This window comes from Artemia franciscana, chromosome 11, assembly GCF_032884065.1.
Source record: "Artemia franciscana chromosome 11, ASM3288406v1, whole genome shotgun sequence".
NCBI lineage: Eukaryota > Metazoa > Arthropoda > Branchiopoda > Anostraca > Artemiidae > Artemia > Artemia franciscana.
The window spans coordinates 34,652,837-34,676,419 of record NC_088873.1 but is presented as its reverse complement, the minus strand read 5'-3'; the positions used below and the strand labels follow the sequence as shown (position 1 = coordinate 34,676,419).

At 33.4% G+C, this 23,583-nt stretch overlaps 1 protein-coding gene across 1 annotated transcript in view; it reads left to right on the top strand.

Moving 5' to 3' along the window:
* Positions 1 to 16,607, top strand: part of LOC136033130 (uncharacterized) — an 81,390-nt gene extending 64,783 nt beyond the window's left edge. The window contains exon 7 of the mRNA XM_065713768.1: positions 16,490 to 16,607. The gene's annotated coding sequence lies outside the window, so the exon portion shown is untranslated. The remainder of the gene's footprint in view (positions 1 to 16,489) is intronic.
* The last annotated feature ends 6,976 nt before the right edge of the window (positions 16,608 to 23,583 follow it).

Genomic DNA, 23,583 nt, shown 5'->3' with positions numbered 1-23,583 from the left:
ATCCTACTGACTTTAACGCCAAGTTGTCCGAGGGCAGAATGCTGCGCACGCTCTTCCTCTGCCCCATTTCATTTAAAGCTTAAGTCTTTTTTTTAAATCCCTCCCTATAACCTCTATCCACCCCATTCGTGAACAACCTGCTTTTCGTTTGGCCCGAAGTTGATAGGCCAAAAAGTATAATCTTTGGGTATTTGTCCTTGATTCATAAAACATGATCTAGCCGTAAACTCTTTCTTTTGTTATAGCCCTAGAAAGGGGGGTAGAACCACTTTTTCCACAGCTTATTCTTTTCCTTGATTCATGAGTCGGGTTTTATTTTTGTAACTGTTCCACTTTTTCAAGATAATATCGTGGAAATTTTTTATAAAGAATGTAAGAATGGTATTATTGAAAATTTTTCAAAAAGAAAATAGTTACTTACCTACTTGTATTTGGTTCATGTCACAAACTATGTAGCTATTCTTGGCAACAGGATCTGGTTGGCTGTTGAATTCTACAGATTACGGTCTTGTGTTAATGGGGCAAAAATTTCGAGCCATGAAGGGTCTCATCTGTGACCATGTCTCTAGAAGCCACCAATCGGCTCGAGGTCAGATTTGACGTAGTTGAGCCAAGTCTTTGGTTGCCCTCCGTGCTGTTTCCTCCAATCAGATGCTGGTTTGCAGCGTAGGATTTGATTTGTAAAAGAATCGGCCGGTCATCAGCAAACATGGCCGAAACAGGATAAGCGGTGGCGTTGAATGATAGTTGTGATGTCATGCTTCTCGTCACATCGTTGGGTGATGATCGTATTCGGGATTCGATTGCTGAGACGTAACCCCAGTATGCTCCTCAGGCATCTGTGTTCAAAAGTGTTGAGGGCGTGTCCTTTGGCGACTTTTGAGAGCCACGTCCTGCAGCCGCACAGTAAGACTGATCGGACTAGGGATAAAAAAAAGACAAGAAGAAAAATAAAGAGATAGGATAAAAGGAAGAATAAAATGGGAAAGATAAAAAGAAAATAAAGAGAACGATAACAACTACATTCTTTAACGAAAGTAACTATAGGAATCAGATCTTTGTAGTTTCTTATTTAAAATGTGTTTATCTAAAAAAAGGTGTGGCAAAGGGGGGAGGGGAGTTAGGAGAAGAAGAATCGTCACAGGAAGTTAAAGGTAAATTATTAAGTAAGTATTGCTTCTAAATTTAGAAAAAAAGATACAAAACTTGTCCCTTCTACATGAGCACAATCAACCTTGTACTAAAATGAACGGAATATTAGAAATTATGGTTAGTTATGTGGCTATTTAAGGCAATATATCTCTGGAGGATTGAGATTAAAAAAAATGGGAGGGGGAGGGTCCTGAAGCTCATGGTAAATAATGTAGAAATGGAATTATGAATAGTAAAATCAGAGTAAACAAACACAAAAACTGGAAAGTTGTTTATTTTATCAATCCTGAAACAATCGTATATTTCAATGAAGGCAATTTTTGGAATCAAGATGATTTCTACATTTATTTAACTTAATATATCTTAGGAGGTTAGGGGTATAGAATTTGAAGAAGGGAAATCGAATTTTAGGAAATTAAAGCTAATAAAATTAGGAATGGAAATATTAATAAATAAGGAATAGAAAAAATATATATAGAGAAATAGAGAAAAATATATATCCTCTATTGACCTTGCAACAATTGTTCAATTCAGTTAAGATAATTCTACAAAGTAAGCTTTGTGATGGATTGCCGAATGGCACCCTTCGTGAAAGTAAATAGTATGTATATAATAAAGAACCGGCTGAGATGGCTTGGAATCATAGGTGGGAGGGTAGTTAATTTTGCCAAGATAAAAATAGCCTAGTTAGTTAAAAGATAAAAATAAAGAAAAAAAATTAAAAAATAATAATAAATATAAAAAAATGATAACATAAGCAAATAATGATAAAATAAATAATAATAGTAACAATAATAAAAAAATAATAGAAAAAAAAAATAAAGATAAAACAAGATAAAAATAGACTAGTCTAGTTTTTGTTAATAGAAATAACAGAAAAGAATTATTCTATCACTTCAGGTATTGGATTTTTGCCACAATGGAGAAGGGAAGGTTATAACACCTTGTGCCGATATTAGGGACATTGCGAAAGCTCTTGATGTATCTGAGCTTCATGTGGCTCTGAATTCAATTGACCAAGAGGCTGAAATAATTGAAAAGCCGATTGTTCATGTCATTTCAGAAGTGGCTAATCAAGAAAAAACGTTTGGAAGCTTTGTTGGAAGTGGTTTTTTCTCTGATATCATAATATCAGCTGGTGGAAAGTATGTTAAAGGTAAGTCGATCTCCTTTTTATTTTGGTTTTCTTTTATTTTAAGAAGTTTTTCGGAAGAATTTTCCATAGACTAGGAAAGAGCGGTAGTAAAAAGCAAGTATGACTAAAGTCATATAATTATGAAAGATAAAAGGGCATAGAATTTACTATGAATGAATAAACCTTGAACGGACAGAGATTACCACAAATTAAATCTAGTCGTATAAATTTGTGTGCATGACTGACATGACATATTTCATGATGACAAATAAATTGTCGTGAAATTTAGCTAAGATGGCTTGGAATATTTTTCAGCAAAAACAATTTATTTTCGCCGTAATTGTAAAAATGATTTTTTTTATCACATTCTCTGGCAATTTTTCTAATCCCTAATGTTTTGAACATGAAATAAACTACAAAAAAAAACCACAAATAAATTTAGTCATATAAATTTGTGTTTACGACTGACATTACATATATCATGATGACAAATAAATTGTCGTGAAATTTAGCTAAGATGGCTAGGAATATTTGTTGGGGAAAACAATTTCTTTTCACTGTAATTGTAAAAATGATTTTTTTTTCGTATTCTTTGGCAATTTTTCTAATCCCTAATCTTTCGAAAAGAACTTACGAATTTCAAATATGGCTATCAGCTATTTTATTGCATATATGCTCTCACTACTTGCACCAGGCTAAATGACTTTTAGGGTAGAGGTTTAGAAAAGTTCCACAATCATTAAGAGTAAAAACGGATGGAATTTACCATGAACTATTGAACCTTAAAGAAACAGAGATTACCACAAATAAAATTTAGTCATATAAATATGTGTGCACACATGACATGACTTATATCATGATGACAAATTAATTTGTCGTTAAGTTTAGCTGTGGGCTAGGAATATTAGTCTGCGAAAACAATTTATTTGCGCCGTAATTGCAAAAATAATTTTTTTCATATTTTCAGACAACTTTTCTAATCCTTAATGTTTCGAAGAGAACTTTACAGTTTCAAATATGGCCATCAGCCATGTCTTGCATATATATATATATATATATATATATATATATATATATATATATATATATATATATATATATATATATATATATATATATATATATATATATATATATATATATATATATATATATATATATACTCTCTCTACTTGCGCCAGGCTACATGACCTTTAGGGTAGGAGTTGAGAAAAGTTCCAGCTCCACTTTAATATTGATATTTCTTATCTTTTTTTTTTCATTTGTTGTGTAACCAAGATTGCAAAATGCAGAAAAAGCTTCACATTATTCTTTCATTAAAAGTGTTTTTCTTTTTTTTTTCAAAATTCATGCCTGACACTTGGAGAAAAAAAAGTAATCGATAATATTTTATGAATTAGCACAATGCATCATTTTTGATTTTGGAGGGCTTAAATGTTGAGGGGATTGGAGATATGTGCCCCCATGGTTGATTTTTGCTCCTCCCCTATAGATGTGTAAAAATACCACAATAAATCTATTCAGTTCCTAATTGTCAATAGATCAACACTAATATCGGTACAAATGTTTTGATTCTATTATGACACCAACATTTCAGTTACCCAGCAGCCTGTATTATCCCTTAAAATTTGTTTATTTGTTTGTTTTTTTTCAGCTCATCGGGTCATCCTGTCTTCTTTCAGCCCGAAGTTCGGAGAAATCTTTAAAAAAATTTCGGCACGGGAGGCTGTCCTGTTTTTCACCAAAAATACCCATTCGGAGATACTTGGTGTTATTGATTATATTTACAAAGGACGTGCAGCAATAGAAGGTCAGTACTCAGTAGTAAGACTGGAAGGCTGAAAATTGAGACTTGGAAGGCTGAAAATAAGACTGAAAATTGAAGTCAAATATTCTCGAAAGTTAACGGTCCGCCAAGGTCGAGATCTAGATTCGTTAATTTTTGTCAACTTTAATTTTGGGGGAAATAGAAGGTCGGTACTCAGTAGTAAGACTGGAAGGCTCAGCAGCCGCAACCATTGCTTCCATTCCTCCCACAATTTTTGTGGTTTCCTCGTATTTTCCTGGAAGTAAACTGTGTTTTTAGAAATATTTTTGAAAATGATCGTCTATAACTGCCGAATTTTAACGGTTATTTTTCTCAAAAATTAATGGTCAAATGTTTTCGAAAATTAACGGTCATTACTTTTAACTTTTAACAGTTATCCTTGAAAATTGAAGTAAAATATTCTCGAAAGTTAATGGTTCGCCAAGGTCAAGATGTAGATTCGTTAATTTTTGTCAACTTTAATTTTGGGGGAAATATTGGAAAATCCATTTTTTTTTTGAAATTCGAGGATAATGGAAATAGTAGCTGCCAATAAAATTTAAAACTATAAAAATATTTTAAATGTTTTTCTGCTACCATTACTCGAAATTAAAAAGCAATAAACCATAATATAAACAAGAGAAATCCAGTTATTTCTATGAGTTTTGATACGAATTTAGTCTAATACTACCATGACTGTTTTATAGACTTATCTAGAAAATAATCGCAACAAAATCTTTTTTAAATCCGAAAAGAGAATCGTTTGACGAATCGGGCTCATTTTTCACCAGATGTACTGAATTGAGCAATTTAATATCATATAATGGCTGGTGAAGTGCAACCTTAGGGATGAGTTATTTCAAATGAACAACGCTGAATTTTGACGGTTATTATCCACGAAAATTAACTGTCAAACGTTTTCGATAATTAACGGTCATTACCCTGAAATTTTAACGGTTATCCTTGAAAATTGAAGTCAAATATTACAGAAAATTAACAGTCCGCAAACGTTTGCAAAATATGGATTCGTTAATTTGGGGGAAATATTGGAAAATCAATTTTTTTTCGAGAAATTCACGGATAATGGAGTAATAGCTGCCAATAAAATTAAAAACTAGAAACATTTTGAAATGTTTTACTGCTAGCATTACTCGAAATGAAAAAACAATAAACCATAATATGAACTCGAGAAATCCAGTTATTTTTGTAAGTTTTGATACGAATTTAGTCTAATACAACCATGACTGTTTTATAGATTTATCTAAAAAACCATTGTAATTTTTTTTTTTTAACCCGAAAAGAGAATCGTTTAACGAATTGGGCTTATTTTTCACAAGTCGTACTGAATCGAGCAATTTAATATCATATAATGGCTGGTGAAGTGGGACCTTAAGAATGAGTTATTTCAAATGAGAAACGTTGAATAAAAAAGCTTTATAAATGCTGAATTTTAACGGTTATTATCCTCGAAAATTAACTGTCAAATGTTTCCAAAAATTAACTATCATCACCCTGAATTTTTCGCAAGTCGTACTAAATCGAGCAATTTAATATCATATAATGGCTGGTGAAGTGGGACGTTAGGGATGAGTTATTTTAAATGAAAAACACTGAATTTTAACGGTTATTATCCTCAAAAATTAATTGTCAATTGTTTTCGAAAATTAACGGTCGTTACCCTGAAATTTCAATGATTACCCTTGAAAATTGAAGTCAAATATTCTCAAAAGTTAACGGTCCGCAGATATTTGCAATATATAGATTCATTATTTTTGGGAGTCATATTGAAAATCAGATTTTTTTCGAGAAATTCGAGGATAATGGAAGTAGTAGCTGCCAACAAAATTTAAAACCGGAAACATTTTGAAATATTTTACTGCTAGCATTACTCGACATTAAAAAACAATAAACCATAATATAAACCCAAGGAATCCAGTTATTTCTGTAAGTTTTGATACGAATTTAGTCTAATACTGCCATGACTGTTTTATAGATTTATCTTAAAAATAATTGTAAGTTTTTTTCTTTTTAAACCCGAAAAGCGAATCGTTTAATGAATCGGGCTTATTTTTCACAAGTCGTACTGAATCGAGCAATTTAATATCATATAGTGGCTGGTGAAGTGGAACCCTAGGGATGAGTTATTTTAAATGAAATACATTCTATATAGTATAGTAGTAGCGATAGTATATTAATAGGATAGTATAGTATAGTAGTAGTAGTTATAGTAGTAGTCTATATAGTAAGTACTTGCAAGGAAATACAATGTTGGACTGACATAAAATCAAAATACTTCATCTATCTAATTAAATACTTTATTGATTTAATCGATTATTCAGTCAAAACACTTCAATTATGCAAAGAAGTAAAAGAGCATCTAGTGAAATGGGATTCGACATTTTTTACCTCGACAGATATTTATCTGATTTAGGTTGGTTGTAACTGGATCATTGGAATTTAATCTGGATAAAATTTGCCCTTAATTTAAATCATAGAAGCTAATTTAGCGAGGGAAGGGTAAAGAGGCATTTGCGTTCTTCCTATCTCCCCCTTTTTTGCTTTATAAATTAACCTTTTTAGTGTTTTCATCGAAAAAATTGAAATCGCCCCCTTCTCTCCCCTTCAGGTTGCAGAAAATTGATTTTGTTTAATCTTTGTTGCCCATAGAATAAACCTACTTTTATCAATTAGTTCTTTTTTTCAAATAGAACGTTGCTTTGTTGAAATGAATTCTGAATAACCAGAACCCTTTAACATCTGGCGCTTTTGTTCCTATGTTTTAGACAATCCTAAAAAAAACTTTTGTCTTTAAAAAAAATCAAACAGTTCGTGGTAACGAACTGTAGTAAGGAGCGAACCGGCTCAATAGTAACCGAAACTCTAAAAAATGGAATTTTGATACCAATAGTTACATAAAACAAATCGCATTTTAATGCGATTTTAAATATATACCTTTCATCATGATTAGTCTTACCTATCAAAAGTTACGAGCCTGAGAAAATTTGCCTCATTTTAGAAAATAGGGGAAAACACCTCCGAAAAGTCATACAATCTTAACGAAAATAACACCATCAGATTCAGCGTATCAGAGAACCTTATTGTAGAAGTTTCAAGCTTTCGAAGTTTCCTATCTACAAAAATGTGGAATTTCGCATTTTTTGCCAGAAGACAAATCACGGATGCGTGTTTATTTGTTTTTTTTTCCAGGGGTAATCGATCCGACCCAGTGGTCCTAGAATGTCGCGATAGGGCTCATTCTAACGGAAATTAAAAGTTCTAGTGCCCTTTTTAGTGACCAAAAAAATTGGAGGGCACCTGGGCCCCCTCTCACGCTCATGTTTTCCACAAAGTCAGCATATCAAAATTCTGAGATAGCCATTTTATTCACCATAGTCGAAAAATCTAATAACTATGTCTTTGGGGACAACTTACTCCCCCGCGGTCCCCGTGGGAGGGGTTGCAAGTTACAAACTTTGACCTGTGTTTACATATAGTAATGGTTACTGAAAAGTGTACGGATGTTTTCAGGGGGATTTATTTTTGGTTTGGGAGGGAGAGTTGAGGTGGGAAGATCTTTCCATGGAAAAACTTCTCAATTGGTAAGAGACTTTCAATGAAGGTGGCGCAGGATCTTTTAGCATTATTTAAAAAACAATGAAAAAATAAATATGAAAAGTTTTTTTTCAACTGAAAGTGAGGACCAGCATTAAAACTTAAAACAAGCAGAAATTATTACGCATATGAGAGGTTTACCTCCTCGTAATACCTCGCTCTTTACGCTGAAGTATTTTTAGTAATTTCAACTATTTATTCTACGGCCTTTGTGATTCAAGGGACAGAATTTAAGCTTTAGTGTAGAGAGCGAGGTATCGACGAGGGGTGAACCCCCTCATATAAGCAATAAAAACATACGAATATAGAATTTCGTTACGTAAGTTAATTAGTTTAATTATGTATATTTTTTACTAATGAAAATGTTCGTAAAAAATTTAAAGTTCTAGTTGCCTTTTTAAGTAATCAAAAAATTGGAGGGCAACTAGGCTTCCTCCCTCGCTCCTTTTTTTCTCAAAATCTTCCGATTAAAACTATGAGAAAGCCATTTAGCCAAAAGAAAAATTAATATGTAAATTTCATTTTAATTATGTATGTGCGGAGAGCAATGATCAAAACATGCATTAATTAAAAAACGTCCAGAAATTAAATAAAAAAACAAGTTTTTTTAAATGAAAGTAAGGAGCGACACTAAAATTTAAAGCGAACAGAAATTGCTCCGTATATGAAAGGGGCTTTTCCTCCTCAACGCCTCCCTCTTTACGCTAAAGTTTTTTACTGTTTTAAGAATTAGAGTTAAGAGGAAGAGTCAAACTTTAGCGTAAAGAGCGAGGCGTTGAGGAGGAAAAGCCCATTTCATATACGGAGTAATTTCTGTTCGTTTTAAGTTTCAATGTCGCTCCTTATTTTCATTTAAAAAAAACTTTTTTTTCTTTTTAATTTAATAAGGATAAAGGCTAAAGGTTGCCCGAAGGCCAAATTCCTTTATTATTCGAAGATTTTCTCAGATTGTGGGAAGGATATTCGTAAGACTTGGCAACTGATTAATTCCGTTCTTAAAGGTTCTTCTCCAGCTCCCTCTATCCCTCCGAGTCTTTTGGTTGGTGATGTGGTTGCGGAGGGCGTTCCATCTGTTCTGGAAGCATTTACATCATTTTTTGCTAATGTTGGGAAAACTACAGCTTCTTCAGTCAGGTTTTCGTTGTCTCAACCAGATTACAAATCTTATCTTGGTCCGCCTTGTCACAAGTCGATGGTGTTGTATCCAACTTCTGAGGTTGAAGTAGCCAGGACTGTAAATAGCTTGAAAAGTTCTTCGGCGTCTGACCCTGACTGCATTCCAGCTATGGTAGTTAAGATCATTGTTCCTTCAATTATTTCTCCATTGACGAAGCTTATAAGTCTTTCTTTTGAAAATGGGATTTTCCCCTGTTCTCTTAAAAGAGCTAAAGTAATTTTTTTTATAGAAAGGTGGACCTCGAAATGATCCAGGCAATTATCGACCTATATCCTTTATGTCTGTTTTTAGTAAAAATTTTTGAAAAGACCATGCTTTCCCGACTACTAGCTTTTATAGAGGCTAAAAGTTTTTTTTCATGATTTTCAGTTTGGCTTCCGAGCTAAACATTCTACGGAACATGCATGTGTAACGCTTTTAAATTTTCTCCACACCGCGCTTGACTCTGGTTTGATCCCTGCGGCAATATTCCTGGATGTCCGTAAGGCTTTTGATTCCTTAACTCATGGGATTCTTCTTTACAAGCTATCACACATTGGTGTAAGAGGACAGGCTCATTCTTGGTTTGACTCCTATTTGTCCGGTAGAACTATCTCTGTCGATTCTCTTTCCAGCTTTTCGTCTGAAGTTGAGTTTGGTGTTCCTCAAGGTTCTGTTCTTGGTCCGTTTCTGTTTTTGATTTATGTTAATGACCTTATAGTTGCGGTTAAAAAGCAGAAACCCTTAGTTTGCTATCGCCTATGTCATCCTGAATCTTTCAATGCAAAAAAAAAAAAATCCTTCACTTTTGCAGTATGAGGACGCTCTCGTTGCCTTCGTTGATGACAGTACTATTTGTACTACAGTTGGAACTGAGTCTGAGATGCTTCCTAAAGTAGTGAACCTCTTCGAGAGAGTTGTTCTCTGGTTTGATGCTAATTGCCTTGCCCTAAATGTTGCTAAGTCAAGTTTTTTGATTTTTTCCCATATTTCTCTGTCGTGCCCTCAGTTAATCTGATATCCACCTTTCTAGGGGTTCTCTCAGTAGACCTAAGGATTGATATTTTCAATTCCTCGGTATTCTTCTTGATGAGAACCTTTCGTTCAAGCATCATATTGGACTAATTAATATGAAGATCTCAAGGAGTCTAGGAATTTTGAGGAAACTAAAACATATTTTTCCTGGATCAGTTTTAAAAGTTCTGTTCCAATGCTTAGTTCAATCCTACGTCTCTTGTTGCCCTACTGTATGGATGTCAACTTTTTCTTCTTTTCTGAAACCACTATCTAAGTCGCATGATGAAGCAAGAAGGATTATACAGGAAACCAATTGTTCTACAACTAACCTAACTAGCCCTTTACTTGATTTGCGGTCACTCTACATTCTTTCTTGCGCGTCATTCACCTTTCATCAACTTCATGGGGATGTTCTCTCAGCCTTACAAACTACTCCTTCTTTCGTCAGTGTTAGTTCTATGCATCACCTTTGCAATTCAAGGAATATTAATATTTTGTTTACTCCATCGGTGAGATCTGACTTTAATTCATTAACTGCTTGTCATAAAGTTTTGAACAGCCTACCTGATTCAGCTCAAGAATGTCACTCGTTTGGGAGTTTCAAAAGAATTTTGAAAAATTTTTTAATGTCCTGATGTTTTATGTTTAAAAATTTGTTAATGTCCTCCCGACGGACTAGTTCCAATACCCACAATGCAGGTACCTCTTCCCGTCTCTCTCTTTTTTCAATTTATATATTCCACTTGTTTTGATTGGTTTGGTATGTTTTTCTCTTTTTTTTTCTTTTCTTTTTTTCTCTTTTTTTACTATATTCATTTATTGATTGATTTTAGTACATAAGCAGATATATCATTATTTTGCTTTTGTTGTTTTTCGTTTCTTTTCTTTTTTCTATATTAATTTTTTTCCACTTCCTTTATTAATTGATTTTGCTACGTAAGCATATATGTCATTGTTTATTTTTTTGTTGGTTTTCTTCTATATTAATTGATGTAATGGTTAGTCTCCCACCATCAAAGGCCAAAGAGCCTTTGTGGGGTCTAATGTTTGTAATTTTTCTTTATTTTCACTTAATAAATAGATTGGTACTACGGTCAGCAAACTTTTGCGCATGTCGTAGTTTATGCTGCGACACGCGCATGGTCCGTTCAAGTTTATTTAGATTAGTTTTTATGTCAGTTTTCAATCTTCTTAGATGCAGAGAAAAAAATATATCCATAAAAAATGCAACTGATCAGGGCGCTGAATGAGAGAAATGAACGCGCGCACGCATATCCCGTGTTTAAATGTGTGTAGATTATTGTCATGTATAAAAAATGTTCTGATGTATATTTTGAGGTGAAATGCATCATTTAATTGAATTTTGATCGTCCATATTTTCAATTTGGTCATGCTAAAATACCACTTTCGTGCTACAAGTGGCAGCCTTGGCTACAATAAAGACTATCCTAAACTGCTTCATATTTGTCTTTCCAATTTTTTTTTTTTTTGCATTACAATAAAACCTATAAGAAGATCTTACAATCAACATCTGCTCAAAATATTGGAAAAATTGAAGCAAAAAATGGAATTTAATTCGAGTTAAATTAATTTGATTAAAATTGATTCGACTGATTTTCTTTTGTTTTCTTTCTGTTTGTATTTGATGTGTATGACCAATTATTTTTTGGCCAATAGTTTTTTTTCCTCTCTCACAATATTATAATATTGATGTTTCTTTTTTTATCGATATGTTTTTTTTATATGGATAATATCGATATGTCCTTTTTTTAGGTACAGAGACACAAGTGAGAGCTTTGTTATCTGAATGGATTGCTTTGGACCTTTTGCCAGTATCGCAACTTATCCAAGATGAAAATGTCAGTGGCTTGCCTCTGATTGGTGGAGAGGCTCGATAATTTCTATTGATCCTATAAATGTAAGCTATACAATAATTATTGCTACGACCCCACTGTGTTTACTTTCTTGCTTATAAGTAGTGATAACCCGTGGAAGGTATTTGTCCTTAAATGACCTATCAAGTGTAAAAATCCTGTATTTTTCAGTTCACTTTTCGTATTTTGTGACAAAAATGAAAATTGATGTGTTTTAACCTATGAAAAATTGATGTTTCTTAATGTAGGAAATGCGGACATGAAAAAACGATGCAGATATTTGCATTTTTTTTTAGAGAGAAAGATGGGTTTATTGATATAAATAAACAAAACAAGCAAACAAGCAAAGCTTGTTTGGGCTTAAAACCCTAATACACGTACAAATAAAAACAATATGAAAAAGGAGAGGAAAAAGAAAAAAGAAAAAAAGGAAAAGAAAAGAAAAAGAAAAAAAAAATGTTCAGCTATCCTGCATTTCGATCGGTACGGTGTTACACTTAAAAAAGACACAATAAAAAGAAACTAAGACCGCTTGACCAGTATCGCCTAAAACAAAACCAACATCTTGGCTCTACTTGAGGCCCACTCAACTATCAAAACCATAAATATTAAGGCAAAATAGCTTTAATTCCTGTCGAAATTCACGAAAATTATCGATGTTTCTTAAAGTCGTAGTTAAACAATTCCATGCATGGGGTGCTAGATGTAAACATGAGTCAAGTTTCAAAATAAAAATTAACTTAATATTGTTTGTTATCATTCACCTTTCACAGCTAAAGCTTTCACATTCGAAATATAGACAAACCACCTGTAGCCATCCGTAGACAGCAGTAGCGTTTTCGAAGAAAAATGTCCGTAAATGTTTTGTTTGCCTAAAATTGACTCCCAAGAGTTATTTTTTTTGTAAGTTTAGAAGTGTCTCATGAACAACATGAAAGTTTCCATTAATCGTTTGATGAATCGTTCTTGCTGAATCCACTAAGTCTGGAAATGTTAGAAGACTGTACTTATGGGGCCAAGGCCCTGTGGAATGTCGCAGCAATTACCCATGGGTCATAGTTGCAGAGCAACATATGCAACTATGTCTCACTGGTAGTATATTTGAATGCCCCCGTATCACGTTTGCAAATAGTATATCATTATTGTAAGCTATTATTTGCAATATCACCGTGTGATTCCAGGAATTCTGAAATGAGTTCTGTATGTACGAAGTAATTGTAAAATTCTATATCCTGTAATATTCTTATTTAATATTTAATAAGGATGTTATATAATCTGTAAGGATAGTATTATAACCTAAATTTCAATTGTATCATTTATACATTTAATTGTATACATTTAATTTAATTGTATAGAATATTTAATTGTATTTTGTCCTTGTTTAATATTTTAAATATCCTTATGTAATATTTAAATTTTACATCCTGTAATGTCCTCATATATTTTTTTTTTTACCTGCATTAAGAATTTATAGTATTTACTGTGTTTAATGAATATCCGTAAAACAATTCGTTGTGTAAACCTTTATTTTTAGAGAATATAAAAGGATTTGAAAAAGTGCATTTCTTCATGCCTACTTTTCATGGCATTGAATGTCTAAATATAATAATTGTTAAATAAAATTTTAGAAATTCTAAAAATTGAGAGCTTCTTTTAGAAATTAGGATTTCTGGTATTATTTCTCAAAATTTTATGAAAGATACGGAAATCTGCTTAGGTTGTCCAAGTGATAATACGTTCTGTTGTTATAAAGTTCTATTGGTGTTAAAGTTTATTGTTCTAATAAAGTTCTATTGGTATTAAAGTTAACTGACTTCTAAAATGTCAACCTTCAAAGCTACTCAATTTTATTTAGGTAAAGTGCAAGGAATTCACAGAATCAAAACTGCAAATAGAAAAGTCACATGGAAAACCCATGTCAGCTTCAGTTCTTAGAAGATTTACACCTGTATATCCGCCATGAAAAAAAAACTATTTGTAGAAAAAATCTGATGCGTTATGAAAACTTCGGAAATGATTTCCAAGTGAGCACAGTAATTTCGTGTAAAGGACAGTTCCCATCTTCCCTGCTTTTCATGGAATTAGTCGATTAACTCAAAAAATCGTAATTTGATATTCAAGATCGACTTTTCCAGAATTTTTCCAAAAGTCTGGAAGACATGTGCAATCTGTTCTGTGCTTATCAGACAGCAAATTTAGTTTTTCTACTAGAATATGACATGAAATTGTTGGGAAAAAGTTTGCTTTCTCAGCAAGTTGTGTAGCGGAGCAAAACTATAAGGATGTTTTACGCAAAACTTTCCAGGAGCTTTTGAACACAAAATTGGAGCGTCTAAAATTTACAATGCAGAAGACAGATGGATTAATTTTGTAGAGTATTTTTAGACGTCACTGATGGTGTCTTAGGAAGCAAAGCTAGAAGCGTAGTTAGGAACGTTTGTGAGAATGTTTAGTGTTTAATAGACAGTATATTATGCTACATTTACTATATTACATTTTTAAGGGCTTTTTACCGTGATCAATGGGGTGTAGATCCAAAGTGGTAAGAGATGGAAACTTAGGACTTTTTCTTGGTATAGGAATCGAGGTAGAAAAGTTCCAGTGAAGTGTGTGTAATTTTCAGTAGTTTTCCAGTAAAAAAAAACTTCATATTGTGCATGGTGTCAGAGCAATGTTTTGATTTTTTTGTCTTTTATTGTGACAGTTTTAAAACAGACCTTGATCTTCGAAGAACAGAAGCTTGCGTTGGTTTACCATAAATATAGTTTCTTCTGTGTCTTTTTTTATTGGGAAGTTTTGGTTCTGTGATTTCCCTACGTTTTGTCTCAGTAAAATGCCCAAGCTTCGAAGCTTAAATTTTTGGAAATCATATAATCTTGAATTATGCTAAGAATATAATCTTGAAAATCTTGAATAAGCTAGAACTTTATATTATTTCTGCGACAACTGGATAAAAGTTTTCGTATCTCTCATAGAGTTTTGGAAATAATACCAGAGATCCTGATTTCGAAACAGTGGTTCTGATTTTTTTTTTTTTTTTCATTATTTGTCTATTTTTGTACATATTATATTTGAGATGTTTAATGCCATTAGAAGTAAGACAGAAGACATGGTAAGACAGAAGACATGCAATCTTCTATGTCAAAAAATGAAGTGAAACATCCAGATATAATTTGCAAAGTTGGACCGATCTTAATTTTCTAGGAAATGAAGTTTATGTTTGCTTTTTAGAAACAAAATTTATTCTGTGACTGTATTTTGAAGTTTTTATTCTGTGGGATTCCTCACTTTTTAAATTTTAGACTTTTTAACTTTCCTGAGATAAAATAACTTTTAATACTGGTTGAACTTCATATTGTCTCTTCAAAAACAAAAGAAAAATTTAAGTGTGTCTTATAAACTTTCCGCAAGTAATAACAGTAATCCAGATTTCAAAAAAGAAGTTTCGATTTTCTCTTCTTTTTTTCCAAAATTTTCAATTTAGATGTAATTTACCAGAAAATTGAGTTTGTAAATCCGACCATTCTGGAGCTACAGACGGCTGCGGACGAAAAAAAACCCAGCTGCAATAGCGTTATAGCTGTTCTGTAACGCAAAAATAGAAGAAAAACAGCTACCAAAGCAGTATTGTTGTACAATTTTTAGATAAAATTTAAATAAGTTTGAATGTTATTTTTTGACGTACATCTGAAAATTTCAAATGTTAAATTTTTTTGTCCGGGTCATAGAAAAGTAATAAAAATATATAGAAACAAATGTTTTGTGCGTGTTTTTTGTAAATAGCCCCCTTCTCTGCTCCCGAACCCAAATACAACCTTTCAAACAAAATCCTGGATGTGGCCTTGAATATACTCCGAATTTGGATTTTAAATCTTAGCCCTGCACCGAGAAATCTGGATAGAATAATTTCCTTGGCTTTCCTATACTTTTTTTTTACAGTTTTGGTTGCTGAAATACTGGTCAAACATGGTGTCTGATTTCCATTTGGATATGACCGAGATCCGTTGATTTTTGAATTAAAAAAAAAGGGAATAGTTGTGGGAAAAGTGGAAGTCATGGCCAATTGTAGAAAAAAGCCAAGACAGATTGTCCAGCCCAGTCAAGGTTAATTTTACCCGTTTGATGGCCGTTGTTACTGTCTCCCATTTATGCTCCGTTTAAACGTGTCCCTTCACAATGCCGAACTAGAGTCGTACCGGTTGGAGGTTCTCGCTGGGGAACAATCGCAGGTTGAATCGCTGGGGAACAATTGGATTGTTACAATATTGTTGATTGTTTCAAGGGTTTTGCTTGAAAATTGAAATATTTTATGCAAAACAATGGGGGAGGGGGGCTTTTCAGTCCGTCCTTTCAACCCATGTGGATGCCACATGCAACGTCTGGAGTCCATAAAACTAGTTTTCTTCTTTAATTTAAATCGCTAACATCAGGGGTCAAACTTCCGTTTTCGGTATTCTTCAAATTTTTTATCTTTTTGTTTAATTCCGGGCGAATAACGGTATTGGCTAGGCCACGTTTTACGGATAAAGGATTCCCAAAGAGTATCCTTTTTGTTCATCTATATCTGGCTTAACGAAAAACAGGAAATTAACGAAATTTAAAGGAAACTTGCACAGCTAAATTGGCCTTACGTAACTCGGTACTTCAATGGATTGTTACTACTAGCAGATACCTTTTGATAGCCCTGATTTGAGATACCTTTTGAGATACCTGTTACTAGATACCTTTATTTTCAGATATGCTGATTTTGCCACACTGATTTTCTACCAAGTGCAGATCGATGTTTTTATAGAGCTTGAAACTACATTCTAAGTTTTTGTCAAAAAATTAGAATACATTTTTTTCTCTTTTTTACATTCTGCTGTTATAGCTTTGAGAAGTCGAAGCGAAATTTTATTGAAAAAGCCGTTTAATTTTATATTTGATAATATTTCCAACTGCCTTGCACTTTTGAGTAGTATTTATTCCAAAGAGTATGGTAGAAGCGCAAGAACTAGCATAACGTAAACACAAAGTAGCTTACAAAAAGAAAAAATAGGGGTCCAAGCCAGCTTGGATGGGGCAGGAGGATCCCTCCCCTTCATTTTAGGATACTCCGGTCTAAGAAAAAAACTGTTTAAGTTTATATTGACCGAAGTGACAGTCAATAGGCTATCTATATTCCAGTTTAAACGGAATTATTCAAAAAATTCCTTTTCATGTCACATATGCTTTGAATAAGGTATTTTTTATAAAGGTATGGTAATACCTTTATAAAGGTAAAGGTAGTAAGGTATGGTATATGTTATGGTATTTGCTGAATAAGGTATTTGTTTCGTATGTAAGTTAAACTTTAGTGTAAATTGTCAATCAACATTTTTTTTTTATAATGGAGATCTTTATTACATGACTAATATATACAGAAAAAGCACGAAGCCCACCATTCTGGGCTTGTATGTCTACTCCTAGAATACTCTACATAACACATATGCATCGGGTTACCACACCTTCCATCTACCACCAATACCCACAAATTATTATAATTCTACTAAAAAAAAAAAAAAACAACAACAAACAAATGCAACGTAGAGACAATAGGGAAAATTTCAATTCTGCTAAAAAAAAAAAAAAAAAAAAAAAAAAAAAAAAAAAAAAAAAAAAAAAAAAAAAAAAAACTCATAGAGGCTCATACATACATTATTACGAAACCTATTTTTTTGGTGTTAGCCAAAAAGCATGTTGGGGCGTAGGTGTTAAATGGAAAACTTCGCATGAATGCTTGTTCGAACCGAATAGAAACACTTAGCCCTCTCGCCTCCAGCGCAAATAATTACCTCCTCTAAGCTTCCTAGACTTCCGTCCCCAGGTTAAGTTGAATATAGTTAAAACTTCAATTTCAAAATTTCAGCTTCAATGTTCGGTCATAGTATTGATTCTTACTGCATGATCAACAGCTGTTGACCGTGAATATTATTTCTTTTTTATAGTGCCATCTTTAGAAATCTGTAAGCCTTTTTATAAATAAATCGGCTCCTTAAGAGGCTAATAAACGTTGATGCCGCACCCCGGGCGGCACGCCTGGGAGGACAAGCTTAAATTGTAATGTTTTGGATAAGATTATAACATTTACAGCATTGATAGTGCGGCAGGGGGCGACAAAGTTTACATATCCTCCTCTCCCCAAAGAAAAGACCTAACTTCAGCTCCGAGAAACCCAACCTCCTATTTTTGGTGGATTGACATCGTTCCTTAAAAAGATTTCTTGTTTTCTGTATCTAGTAGAAAGGAATTCAAGGTTTATTTTGCCTTCACCAACAAGTCAGCAAAGAAACTTTATGATTAAGCTACTTTGGCTTGGTGTAAAGCAGAGTAAAATATCGTTCCGTGGATTGACTTCTGCCTATGTTCTAATGCAGGTGTAACTATGGAAAAAGCAGAAGACAGATGGATTAATTTTGTAGAGTATTTTGTGACGTCCCTGATGGTGTCTTAGGAAGCAAAGCTAGAAACGTAGTTAGGAACGTTTGTGAGAATGGTTAGTGTTTAGTAGAAAGTATATTATGCTACATTTACTATATTACATTTTTAAGGGCTTTTTACGGTGATCAATGGGGTGTAGATCCAAAGTGGTAAGAGATGGAAACTCAGGACTTTTTCTTGGTGTGAGAATCGAGGTAGAAAAGTTCCAGTGAAGTGTGTGCAATTTCCAGTAGTTTTCCAGTATAAAAACGTCATATTGTACGTGGCGTCAGAGCAATGTTTTGATTTTTTTTTTTCCTTTGATTGCGACAGTTTTAAGACAGATCTTGATCTTCTAAGAACAGAGGTTTACGTTGGTTTACCATAAATAAAGTTTCTTCTGTGTCTTTTTTTTATTGGGAAGTTTTGATTCCGTGAATTCCCTACATTTTATCTCAGTAAAATGTCCTAGTTTCGAAGCTTAAATTTTTGGAAATCATATTGTCTTGGATACTGATAGAAATTTATATTGTCTCTTCGACAACTAAAAGTAAAAAAAAAAGGATACGGCATTAGAATTTACAGTCCGTACCGGCGGTGCTAATCTCCGTTTTTTGGCCCTTCAGCCAGGAAGTGCAATGGGGGGTTGGGGGCCAACCATCCTGTGCTTTCGCATATCCTTCCTGTTTACCTTCCCCAGATTTCTCCAGGTACCCATTTAGAGCTGGGTCGACTCTGGCTAAGCTTACAGAGTCATACCACTGACCCCTGTCCCAAACTGAAGAATTGGATACACTGGGACTCGAACCCGCGTCCTCTCAGACGAAGACGCGTCCTCTCACTTCCGAATCCAGCGCACCAACCCACTCGGCTGGACCAATCTTCTAGGAAATGAAGTTTACATTTGCTTTTCAGAAACATTTTTTTTTCTGTGACTTTGTATTTTGAAGTTTTTATTCTGTAGGATTCCTTACTTTTTAACTTTTTAGACTTTTTAACTTTTCAGAGATAGAATAACTTTTAATACTGGTAGAACTTCATATTGTCTCTTCAAAAACAAAAGAAAAATTTTCGTGTGTCTCATAAACTTTCCGCAAGTAATAACAGTAATCCAGATTTCAAAAAAGAATTTCTTTTTTTCCAAAATTTTTAATTGAGATGTAGTTTCCCAGAAAATTTCGAGTTTGTAAATCCGAAATCCGACCATTCTGGAGCTACAGACGGCTGCGGACGAAAAAAATAATTCAGCTGCAATAGCCGCTGTTCTGCAACGCAGAAAAAAAGAAGAAAAACAGCTACCAAAGCAGTATTGTTGTACAATTTTTAAATAAAATTAGAATAATTTTGAAGTTTGAATGCTATTTTTTGATGTACATCTGAAAATTTCAAATGTTAATATTTTTTCTGTCCGGCTCATAAAAAAGTAATAAAAATGTATAGAAACAAATGTTTTTTGTGTGTTTTTTGTAAATAGCCCCCTCCTCCGCTCCCGAACCCAAATACAACCTTTCAAACAAAATCCTGGATGTGGCCTTGAATATACCCCGAATTTGGATTTAAATCTTAGCCCTGAACCGAGAAATCTGGATAGAGTAATTTCTTTGGCTTACCTATACTTTTTTTTTAGTTTTGCTTGCTGAAATACTGGTCAAACATGGTGTCTGATTTCCATTTGGATATGAAGATACTTTATATTGTTGATTGTTCTAAGGGTTTTGCTTAAAAAGTGAAATATTTTATACGAAACAATGGGGGAGGGGGGCTTTTCAGTCTATCCTTTCAACCCATGTGGATGCCACATGCAACGTCTGGAGTCCATAAAACTAGTTTTCTTCTTTAAAAAAATCGCAAACATCAGGGGTCAAACTTCTGTTTTCAGTATTCTTCAAATTTTTTATCTTTTTGTTTTATTTCGGGCGAATAACGGTATTGGCTAGGCCACGTTTTACGGACAAAGGATTCCCAAAGAGTATCATTTTGTTCGTCTATCTTTGACCTAACGAAAAACAGGTTGCCTCCAAATGGGTTGGGCAAAAATTAAATAAAAGAATTTAAAGGAAACTTGCACAGGCATATTGGCCTCACGTAACTCGGTACTTCAATGGATTGTTACTAGTAGCAGATATCTTTTGATAGCCCTGTTTTGAGATACCTGTTACTAGATACCTTTATTTTCAGGTATGCTGATTTTACCACACTGACTTTCTACCAAGTGCAGATCGATGTTTTATAGAGCTTGAAACTACATTCTAAGTTTTTGTCAAAAGATTAGAATACATTTTTTTCTCTTTTTTTACATTCTGCTGTTATAGCTTTGAGAAGTCGAAGCGAAATTTTATTGAAAAAGCCGTTTAATTTTATATTTGATAATATTTCCAACTGCCTTGCACTTTTGAGTAGTATTTATTCCAAAGAGTATGGTAGAAGCGCAAGAACTAGCATAACTTAAACACAAAGTAGCCTACAAAAAGAGGAAATAGGGGCCCAAGCCAGCTTGAATGGGGCAGGAGGATCCTTCCTCTTCATTTTAGGATACTCTGGTCTAAGAAAAAAACTGTTTAAGTTTATATTGACCGAAGTGGCAGTCAATAGGTTATCTACATTCCAGTTTAAACGGAATTATTCAAAAAATTCCTTTTCATGTCACATATGCTTTGAATAAGGTATTTGTTATAAAGGTATGGTAATACCTTTATAAAGGTAAAGGTAGTAAGGTATGGTATAGGTTATGGTATTTGTTGAATAAGGTATTTGTTTCGTGTGTAAGTTAAACTTTAGTGTAAATCGTCAATCAACATTTTTTTTTGATAATGGAGATCTTTATTACATGACTAATATATACAGAAAAAGCACGGAGCCCACCATTCTGGGCTTGTATGTCTACTCCTAGAATACTCTACATATCACATATGCATCGGGTTACCACACCTTCCATCTACCACCAATACCCACAAAATATTATAATTCTGCTAAAAAAAAAAAAAAAAAAAAAAAAAAAAAAAAAAAAAAAAAAAAAAAAAAACTCATAGAGGCTCATACATGCATTATTACGAAACCTATTTTTTGGTGTTAGCCAAAAAGAATGTTAGGCAGTAGGTGTTAAATGGAAAACTTCGCATGAATGCTTGTTCGAACCGAATAGAAACACTTAGCCCTCTCGCCTCCAGCGCAAATAATTACCTCCTCTAAGCTTCCTAGACTTCCGTCCCCAGGTTAAGTTGAATATAGTTAAAACTTCAATTTCAAAATTTCAGCTTCAATGTTCGGTCATAGTATTGATTCTTACTGCATGATCAACAGCTGTTGACCGTGAATATTATTTCTTTTTTATAGTGCCATCTTTAGAAATCTGTAAGCCTTTTTATAAATCAATCGGCTCCTTAAGAGGCTAATAAACGTTGATGTTAAATAGATGTTAAGTTTTTTTTTGAAAGCCTAGTTTAAGGTTTCACTACTTATAACAGCAAGAAGCTTTTGAAAAATATAGCCAAATCGTAACCTAGTGCTTAACTCAGGAATGTACGGTCTTAACCCATGTTTTCCAAACTTACGCATTTATACGACAGTATATCTTTAGTTTCGCATTGGAAATAATGCATATATTTGAGTTGTCTATGGCTTATATGCTTTTTCATAGCAGTCTGGAAAACTCTGACTTTCCCAGGTGTTGAGTAAGGCATGCCTCCGAAAAGTATCTTCTAGCTACAGTTATTCTGATATTATGAAGTAAGAATCGTTTTCTGGCTTCAAATTGTCCAAATATCCCCCCCCCGTTAATATGCAAATATATAGCCCAAATTACATATTTCTCATCTTTTCTGTCACTTCTCTTTGTCTTTTATCACGCTAAGCTGAAAGAAACTAACAATGAAAGCCAGTTCTACACTGAGTTAAACGATGAACAACTTGAATTGTCGGGGCTACATCATACAAATTAAAGGATTAAAAATCAGGATTAAATCAATTAAATTAAATCATTAAATTAAATTAAATCAGGATTAAAAATTGATAGTGATGTAGTCAGGATTAAAAATTATGCAATAAAGTTTTTCAGCATACACATAGCAAGCCAAGCTATGGATTTTTATAGAAAATTAAATAAATAAAAAAAAGAATTTTAAACTCAAAGTGACATTAAAGCTAATTACACTGTTCTGAATTACATATTCTAACATATTCATACATATTCTATATAATGTGTACATATTCTACATATTCTAACTACATACTTTCTGAAAAAAAGAAATGTTTCCGGAATTCATCTTATGAGTTATATTACCTTTAGACTGTCATTAAACCTATTACTATTTGAAGCAAATGTATCTTCTACAAATAAACTTGAGTCCAAGTCACAATCTGCTTTTCATTTATTAACTATAAAATATTTCTTCAACTTCAGAAATAGAAAGCTGTTTTAGCAGGAAACAAGTTTATTGCGTAGCAGCACTGTTATAGTCCCGTAATACCACTGTTATTTTGTCTCTTTTTCATTCTTTAACTATCAAACGTTTCTTCCGCTTTAGAAAAATAAAACCTTTTATAGCAGGAAATAAGTTCATGTCACAATAAATCTGTTATACTCTCGAAACACAATTGTTTTACTCTTCCCTTTTTCATGTTTAAGTATAAAGCATTTCTACCACTTCGGGAAAAGAAAACTTTTTCAGCAAAAAACAAGTTCATCTCCCAACACCGGTGTTAAACTCTCGCAATACTGCTGTTATTCTGTCTCCTTTTCATTTTTTAACTCTCAAACATTTCGCTTCAGAAAAAACCTTTTTAGCAGGAAATAAGTTCATCTCCCAACACCGGTGTTAAACTCTCGCAATACTGCTGTTATTCTGTCTCCTTTTCATTTTTTAACTCTCAAACATTTCGCTTCAGAAAAAAACCTTTTTAGCAGGAAATAAGTTCATCTCCCAACACCGGTGTTAAACTCTCGCAATACTGCTGTTATTCTGTCTCCTTTTCATTTTTTAACTCTCAAACATTTCGCTTCAGAAAAAAACCTTTTTAGCAGGAAATAAGTTCATCTCCCAACACCGGTGTTAAACTCTCGCAATACTGCTGTTATTCTGTCTCCTTTTCATTTTTTAACTCTCAAACATTTTGCTTCAGAAAAAAACCTTTTTAGCAGGAAATAAGTTCATCTCCCAACACCGGTGTTAAACTCTCGCAATACTGCTGTTATTCTGTCTCCTTTTCATTTTTTAACTCTCAAACATTTCTACCGCTTCGGAAAGAAAAACCTTTTTAGCAGGAAACCAGTTCCTCTTCCAACACTACTGTTATACTATCGCAATACTACTGTTATTCTGTCTCCTTTCATTTTTATGGCACTTGGTATTCACCAATTGTCATATAGCGATCGCAAGTTCTGTCGGTATGTCTG